Consider the following 7,984-nt stretch of genomic DNA (forward strand, 5'->3'; position numbering starts at 1 on the left):
ATTTTGGATGGCAAAGAAAACCTAGATTCATCTGGCTCAAAATTTTGTGCCTCTTTGAGAAAGCTATGTTTCATCCTTCATTAGATGCGATTTGAGGCCATGAACGTGTGCAGAGCGTCTCCTGTGCGCCAGCTCTCGGCCCGGGTGGGACAAGGTTGCAGAAGCTTCTACTTCTAGAGAGTTCCGAGAGCCCGAGCCACCACTTCTAGTGTTTAACAAAGTCTCCGCTTTGCTGCCTTAACAACTGTCTGAAATATAATTCAATCTCCCCTTGATAACTCGGTGTTCTCACCAAGACCCAAGTTACAGTCAAACTCACTTCCAACCAGGATTAAGCGGTCTTAGTAATAATAATGATGATCTTCACCCCCTCTGAGCACTGACTACATGCCAGGGAAGGTGCCATGGGGTTCACTGAATTTTCAGACGACCTCGTGAAGGAGGGGCTTACTTTCCCCATTTTACAGACGGCAAAACCCAGAGGTTGTGTATTTGCCTGCAGTGACACAGCTAGTCAGGGGGCGTGCCAGGATTTGAGCCCATTCCGGCTGATTCCAAGCCATAAGAGGTTCTTCTCTACGGTAGGGCACGTTTCCGTGTGCTCAACACGGGCTGCGACAGTGGCGCGTCCCCCAGATGGCCGCATTTGACAACTCCTGTCCAGTCTGTTGGTCCGGCATCTGGTGACTCCCCACCAAGGGGCGGGGCCTAAGTCCCCTTCCCTTGGGGCTGCGTGGCGGCCACAGGTTCGCCGCTTGCGGCTCGGCTCTGCCTTGAAGAAAGTTGCACATCCAGAGGCCCGGACCGCGGTCCAGTAACACCTGCAACAGGGAGCACCTGCGCCCTGCACCCAGCTCTCCAGCCAAGGCCAGGCTCTTACTGGGCAGCCCTACCAGCCCCTCAGGAGGGCGCGGGGCTACGCAGCGGCCTCCTCCCTGCACGCAGCCTTGCCCTGGAGCAGGAGCTTGGGTGGGCAGCCACCGGCCATTCAGCACTGGCGTCCCAGGCTCGCCCTGCCCCTTCCCTTCCAGGTGTCAGGTCCACCCTGTGGTCGGAAGGCTTTCCCCAGACATCCTGCCTGTGCCCTGTTCTCTCTTGGTGTTACCCCCGAGCAATCTCGTGGGCCCCTAACTCTGTCTCAGTGCCTGCTTCCCACGGGGCTCAGAGACGGAGCCGATCGCTGTCCTGTGACCATCAGAACGTGATGGAACTGAAGCCTGGGGCATAAAGGGCGAGGCACTTCTTCCCCCCGCCAGGTAGGCAGGGCAACCCCTGAGCCCACCAGGCCGGGAGGGAGCCCAGAGAGAGGCCCTGGGACTACACGGAGGGACAGAGAGGCCTGGCCAGCCACCACGCACTCCAATCTCCTTCCTGTTCCTGGACTGGAACCACAGGAGGGCCGGGAGCCAGAACTGCCCGGGGGGAGCCCCTCCCAAATTCCTGCCGCCCAGACGGTGAAAAGCAAACTCTCATTGGTTGTTTCAAGTCAGAGTTTCCGGCTGATCGGTTCCTCAGCCTTAGGGTCACCGGTGTGTCAGTTGGGGACAGAGGTCCGTGAGCCCGAGGCCTGACCTCCTTCAGGCTGCGCAGGCCCCTCTGCGGCTGAGAGCGCGGCACGCAGTCGGAGTGCTCCCTCCCGCTTTGCCCGCCGCTCGAATTTACACGTAGGGGCTCCTTCTGAACCACCTGGAAATAAATGTGTAGCCACTGCAACCACGTTCTCATCCAATCGTGGTGAGGATCCGCTCTAAGACACCCTGCGAACGTTTGTTGATGAGACAAACAGAGGGCGCTTCTGAGACCTGGGATTTATTTCACGAGACCCTGAAACGCACAGTTATGAGACCTGCAGTGTCAAATAAACAGACAGGATTGCCGCGAGGCACTGGCTCCCCACCAACGGTTACATCCGGATGTATGCATCCGGATCCTGGATTCTTGGATCTCCTTGCTACGGGCCCCTCCCCGCATCCAGACGCATGCCACCGTCTCTTTAAAAAGGACGAGAGAGAGAAAAAGAATGGGGGCTGACAGCTCAGAGCCTGGAGCCTGCTTCGGATTGTGTGTCTCCCTCTCTGTCTGCCCCTCCCCCACTTATGCCCCCCCCTCAAAAATCAATAAAAACTTAAAAAAAAAAAAAAGAAAGAAAGAAAAAGAAAGGAAGAGAAAAGGAAAAAAGCGTCATGGCGCAGAGCAAAGTCCAGGCCCCAGAGAGAGATCGGAGGTCAGCCTTCCCATGTGGCGCCGGACCAGCAGGGGGCGTCCGGTCTCAGGGGACTCCCTTGCATCCTGGCTGGGCTCAGTGCTCCCATCTGGAAATGCACAATAACAATAACACCTCCCTTAATGGACTGTTGTGGGAATTCAGTGAGATAGGAGATATTATGTGATACATAATGAGATATACAAGTGCATTTTATTGCCTTCAAGTATTTTACACACGGAAGCTTTGCTCATCGAAAATTACCAGGAAGAGGTGTTTATTTCCTTGTTGTGAGATCGCCCCTCATATAGCTTAGAAAGCAAATATGGCAGTTGAAAACATGGAGCTTTCGAGCTGTGTGTACCTGGGTTTGAAGCCCGTCCTCACCAACACAAACATAACTGGGTTGGGAAAACCATTGGCAGAATTTCCTCAGGCGGAACATATGCGTCCCATATGACCCTGCAGTTCCGTCCTAGGGATATGCCAAACAGAAGTGCTCGCATATGTTCACCGAAAGACATGTCCCGGAATGTTCATAGCAGCCCGGGTTTTAAAAGCCCAGACCTGGATGCTGCCCAAATGTCCCTAATATTAGTTTCCTATTATAGGCTGCATGACAGATTGCCACAAAATTCGTGACTTGAGACGACACGCATTTTATATTCCGCAGATTCTGTGATGAAGGCATTTGGGAATGGACCTTGCTTCAGAATCTCGCAAAGCTGCAGTCCAGGTGTCTGCCCGGCAGGGGTCTCATTTCAAAGCTCAGCCGGGAAGGGGTCACTGCCAAGGTCATGTGGCTGCTGGCAGAATTTAGATCTTTGTAAAACCCCGGGCCTCAGTTTCTTGCTGGCTGTCAGCTGGAGGCCATCCCTAGTCACAAGAGGCCATCCTAGGCCACAGTTCCTAGGCTTGCCACATCGGCCTCCCCAAAATGCCACTGCTTCATCAAAGCCAGCAAGGGGGAGCGTCTGCTTGCAGCATGGAGGTCACAATCCTCTGTAAGGTAATCGTGGAAATGAATTCCATTACCCTTGCTGTCTTCTATTGGCTACAATCACATCACACACCCTGCCTACTATCAAGAGGAGGGGACCACACAGAGGCACAAACACAGGAGGTGGGCGTCACGGGACCACCTTAGAGTCTGTCCACCACGTCAACGGTGCCATGCGTAAATAAAGCATGGATTGTCACACCATGAAATATCCTAAAGAGAATGAGCAACTTCAACCCCATCAACAGTAAGGGCAAATTTCCAATCACAGTCTGAAATGAAAGAAATCAAAGAAGCTAAAGGGTACGGGCTGTGTAATCCCATCCTAAAAAGTTTAGAAACTGTCGAAACTGACCTCTGCTGTTAGAAGTCAGGATGGTGGTCAGTTGGAGGCTGGCGGGGGGGGGGGGGGCGGTGGTGGCGGTGGTGGCTGGGATATAAGGGGGTTGGGGGTGGTAAGTAATGTTCTGTTTCTTCATCTGGATGCCGGTTACAGGGGTGCGTTTACTTATAGAAAACTCATTAGGATAGGTTCACTTCTCTGTACATACATTGTGCATCAAAAATTTAAAAGAACTGACCCAAGAAGAAGTGGAAAATCTCAATAGCCGTGGAGGACACGGAAGTGACAGTAAAGGAACTATAACCATTCCCTACTCCTTCCCTGCCCCCTCCCCCAAGACACCTTGTACTTTGTTCTGCAAATCTCCAGAGGTCGCATAATTCTTCCCTTGCTTAATGGCAGGTGGTAGTTTGCGGCTGCATTCAAAATCAAACGTATACTCCAAACCACGGCCTACATGACCCTTTGGGTTCTGACCCTTCTAGTTTCACCGTCTAATTTTTTTTTTTTCATTTTTAATTTGAGAGAGAGAGAGAGAGAGAGAGAGAGCGGGAGAGGGGCAGAGGGAGAGAGAAAATCTCAAGCAGACTCCACGCTCAGCGTGGAGCCCAACACAGGGCTTGATCCCGCGACCGTGAGATCATGACCTGAGCCAAAAATCAAGCGTCAGGCGCTCAACCAACTGAGCCAGCCGGGTGCCTCTAGTTCCACCTTTTCACCTCCTGCCACCACCCTGCCTCCCTCTGAGGCCCCAGTCACACCTGGCATCTCTCAGCCACTCGGGTGTGCCAGGCTCTTTCCGCTTTCTGACTCCAGGGCATTTGCACATGCGTCCTCTAGCCTGGACCCGTGCTCTCACTCTTCAGCTGGCCATCTCAAAGAGGCGGATTCTCACCGATACTACCTCCCTCACTCTACCACCCACTCACTCCTTCCTTCCTCTGTCACCACGGCACGCACCGCCAATACATACTTCCCGACTGAGCTTTCAATGATTCTTGTATCTTCTCCTCCCCATGAAGACGCTAGCTCCCGGAAAGCAGGGACCACACGTGCCTTGCTCTCTCTCTGGGGTCTGCAGCAGAGCCGGGCCCAGAGCATTTGCTGGGTGAGCAGGAGCGCGTGGCCATCTCACATCTCCCTGCTCGCGGGCCCCGTGAGCAGAGGCTGAGAGGCTCTGAGTTCCGGTTCCAGATTCTGAGGCTGATGTGTGGCCCTGATCCAATGAGCAGTGGCCAGAGGAGCTGAGGTCCCCAGTGGGGGTGTGTGTGGCTGCCAGAGGGGCTGTCTTGCAGCTGTAAAGCGCCGCATCGCTCTCCTGTGCAAAGCCTGTCGACACCCGCGGTCACCCGAAACACATTTGTCAGCAGCGGTTCAAAGCGATAGCAACCGGGGTTCGCGGCGTTTGTGAGTTATGTCCCAAACAAGCTGCTGCTGTGAAAAGTTAAAATATGGCTGGCTGCGGACGACTTAAACATGTTTTAAATTGGAAATTTCTGGGAGATATATATTTGCCAAATGGAGGAGCAGGGAAAACTGAACATCACATCACCCTCACTCGCCTTCCGAGAAAGTTGTGGGGCGGGGGGTGGGGTGGTGAGAAGAAGAAGAAGGGGAGAAGATAGAATTTGTGTGTTTGGAGTTGCACAAGAGTGGAGTGCCCACTGAGGCTCTAGTGGCCGCGGGAACACCGCTTTGTCCCTCTGGAAAACAACGTCAACCCGGGACCTAGAGAAAGCGGTGGCCCTCCGTCACCCCACGATGCCATCAGTGCCCCGTCACCCCCCCTGAACTGTAAGAGAATACATTTCTGTTGTTTGAAACTGCTAACTCGGTGAAAATTTGTTACAGCGGCCCCAGGAGACCAATACAAGGATTATGATTATCACCATTATTATTTCCCATATCTCCTCTTTCTCTTTTTTCTGTCTGCCTTCAAGAAGATATCCATTCCCCCCCTCCCCCCCAAAAAATCAACCCAAAATGGATTAAGGACTTGGATGGAAGAGCTGAAACTCTAACACTCCTAAGAGAAAACACAGAGGGAAAGTTTCTTGACGTTGATCTTGGTAATGATTTCGTGGATGTCACACCAAAAGCCCAGGCACCAAAAGCGGAAATAGACAAGTGGGACTACATCAGACTAAAAGCCTTCTGCCCAGCCAAGGAAACAATCAGCTGAGTGGAAAGGCAACTTAGGGGATGGGAGAAAATATCTGCAAAATCTAATAAGCGGTTAATACCCTCAAATATATAAGAAATCCCTACAATTCAATGGCAAAACACCCGAACCATCCAGATAAGAAATGGTCAAAGGACTTGAATGGACATTTCTCCAAAGACATACTCGTGGCCAACAGCTATTTGAAAAGGTGCTCAACAGCACTTATCATCAGGGAAATGCAAATGACGGCCACAATGAGGTCTCACGCCACGCCACTTAGAAGGGCTACTGTCAACAGGACAAGAGGCAGTGAGCGTTGGTGAGGACGGGGGAAGATTCGAGCCCCTCTGCCCTGCCGGTGGCCATGCCGCCACCGTGGCCAACGGTATGGAGGTTCCTCAAAAAGCTAAAAGTAGAATTGCCGTGTGACCCGGCCCCCTCACATCTGGGTGTATTTCCTCCCCCCCCCCCCCAAAACTCAATTAGGATCTCAAAGACCCATCTACACTCCCACGTTCATGGTAGCGCCTTGCCCCGCAGCCAAGATGCGAGATGAGGCCTGATAAGCATGCAGCACAGGGAACTGCCGGGGGTAATCGCGGGACGAACAAAAGAGGGAGGACGGTGTCTGACACCTGACGGTGTTTGTGACAATCGAGTCAACCCTGTGACAGCTCTGTGGTTTCTCATTGACGCAGAGCACCCTGGTGTTGCTGGAGCCCACGTAGGGCACGCGCACAAAGACCCAGCGGGCCTGCAAACGACCAAGAATGACCCCTTCGCTAGGGGCACTCGAGGACACCCAGGAGACCTTGACGCTACAGGGGGGCGCCGCAAGAGAAAAATCAGACTGCGCGTGCGCAGAGTCGCTAGCCCGGAGCAAGCGCAAATGAGACGCAGTTTGGGGAAGTCCCCGCCCATTCCCGGAACCCCATGTGACTATGCCACCCCCTTTACGATGACCCACACGAAGCAGAACGCCACACCTACCCGTGGGACTCGGATCCTCTGAGGGCGCCCCCGCTCTCCCTCCCGGTGTGTACTTGTGGTTTTGCAATGAAGCTTCTCCTGCTATACTTCACTCTGATGCCTTCAATTCTTTCTCAGGGCAAAGTCAAGAACCTGGCACCTGCTGGTGGTTGAGTTTGCAGGGCTCTGGAACAACCCCCCCCCCCCCCCCCGCCCCATCTCTGGTATCAAAATATCCAAGACAGATGAATGGACAAAGAAAAGGTGGTCTATGCCTACAACAGACCATCATTGAACCTCAAAAAAAAAAAAAAAAAAAAAAAAAAAGGAAATCCTGCCATTGGCGAGAACGTGGATGGCCCAGAGGGCATTATGTGAAGTTTCGTAAGCCAAACACAGAAGGACAAACATGGCATGATTCCATTTAGATACAGTATTTAAAATGATTAAATGGTTGCCACGGGCTAAAGGGGAAAGGGAAATGAGAAATCCCTGTTCAGCCAACATGAAGTTTCAATTGTGCCGGACGAGGAAATTCTAGACCTCTGCTCTACAACAAAGGGCGCAAGGTTAACAATACCGTATTGTGCTCCTAACGTGTCCAGGGGATAGAGCTCATGTTCGGTGTTTATATCACACACACACACACACACACACACACACACACACGAGAAATAAAACAAATGGGACACAAGGAATCATTTGGAGGTGATGGATATGTTTATTAACTTGATCGTGGTGATGGTTTCAGGCTGTCGGTATAGGTCCAAATTCGTCCACTATATGCATTACATATGTACATTTTTTTTTAACATATCGATTACACCTCAATAAAGCTCTAAATAAAAGAAGTAAAAAGAAATAAAAGAAAATCTCCCTTTTCCTGCTAAATCTTCCTAGAGGGACAGATTTGACGCCTCCATTTCTCCACCACCTGCCGCCCTTCATTCAGAATTCAACCGAATTCTCCCGGGAAAGCCACAGGTAGCAGGCTCACTGGGACAGGCAGGGGTGGGGTGTGGGGGTGCGGGGCTCTACAAGGCTCTGCTGCAGGATTCCTTGCTCTAATTCCTAGGAGATGGGCATGGAGTACAAAAATCTCCCTTTTTTAAAGCAGATTTTATTATTTTTAAAAGTTTATTTATCTTGAGACAGAGCAAAAGCACAAGTGGGGGAGGGGCAGAGAGAGAGGGAGACACAGAGAATCCCAAGCAGGGTCCGCACTGTCAGTGCAGAGCCCGATGTGGGGCTCGAACTCAAGAACTGTGAGATCATGAGCTGAGGCGAAGTCAAGAGTCGGACGCT

At 52.1% G+C, this 7,984-nt stretch overlaps 1 long non-coding RNA gene across 1 annotated transcript; it reads right to left on the reverse strand.

Moving 5' to 3' along the window:
• Window positions 1-2,397: 2,397 nt before the first annotated feature.
• Window positions 2,398-5,015, reverse strand: LOC106985631 (uncharacterized). The gene is made up of 2 exons (XR_001431937.3): window positions 4,520-5,015; window positions 2,398-3,205 (listed from the first exon to the last, which is right to left on the reverse strand). It is a non-coding gene; the product is annotated as an uncharacterized LOC106985631 (long non-coding RNA).
• Window positions 5,016-7,984: the final 2,969 nt, after the last annotated feature.

This window comes from Acinonyx jubatus, chromosome E2 (genome assembly GCF_027475565.1).
Source record: "Acinonyx jubatus isolate Ajub_Pintada_27869175 chromosome E2, VMU_Ajub_asm_v1.0, whole genome shotgun sequence".
Lineage (NCBI taxonomy): Eukaryota > Metazoa > Chordata > Mammalia > Carnivora > Felidae > Acinonyx > Acinonyx jubatus.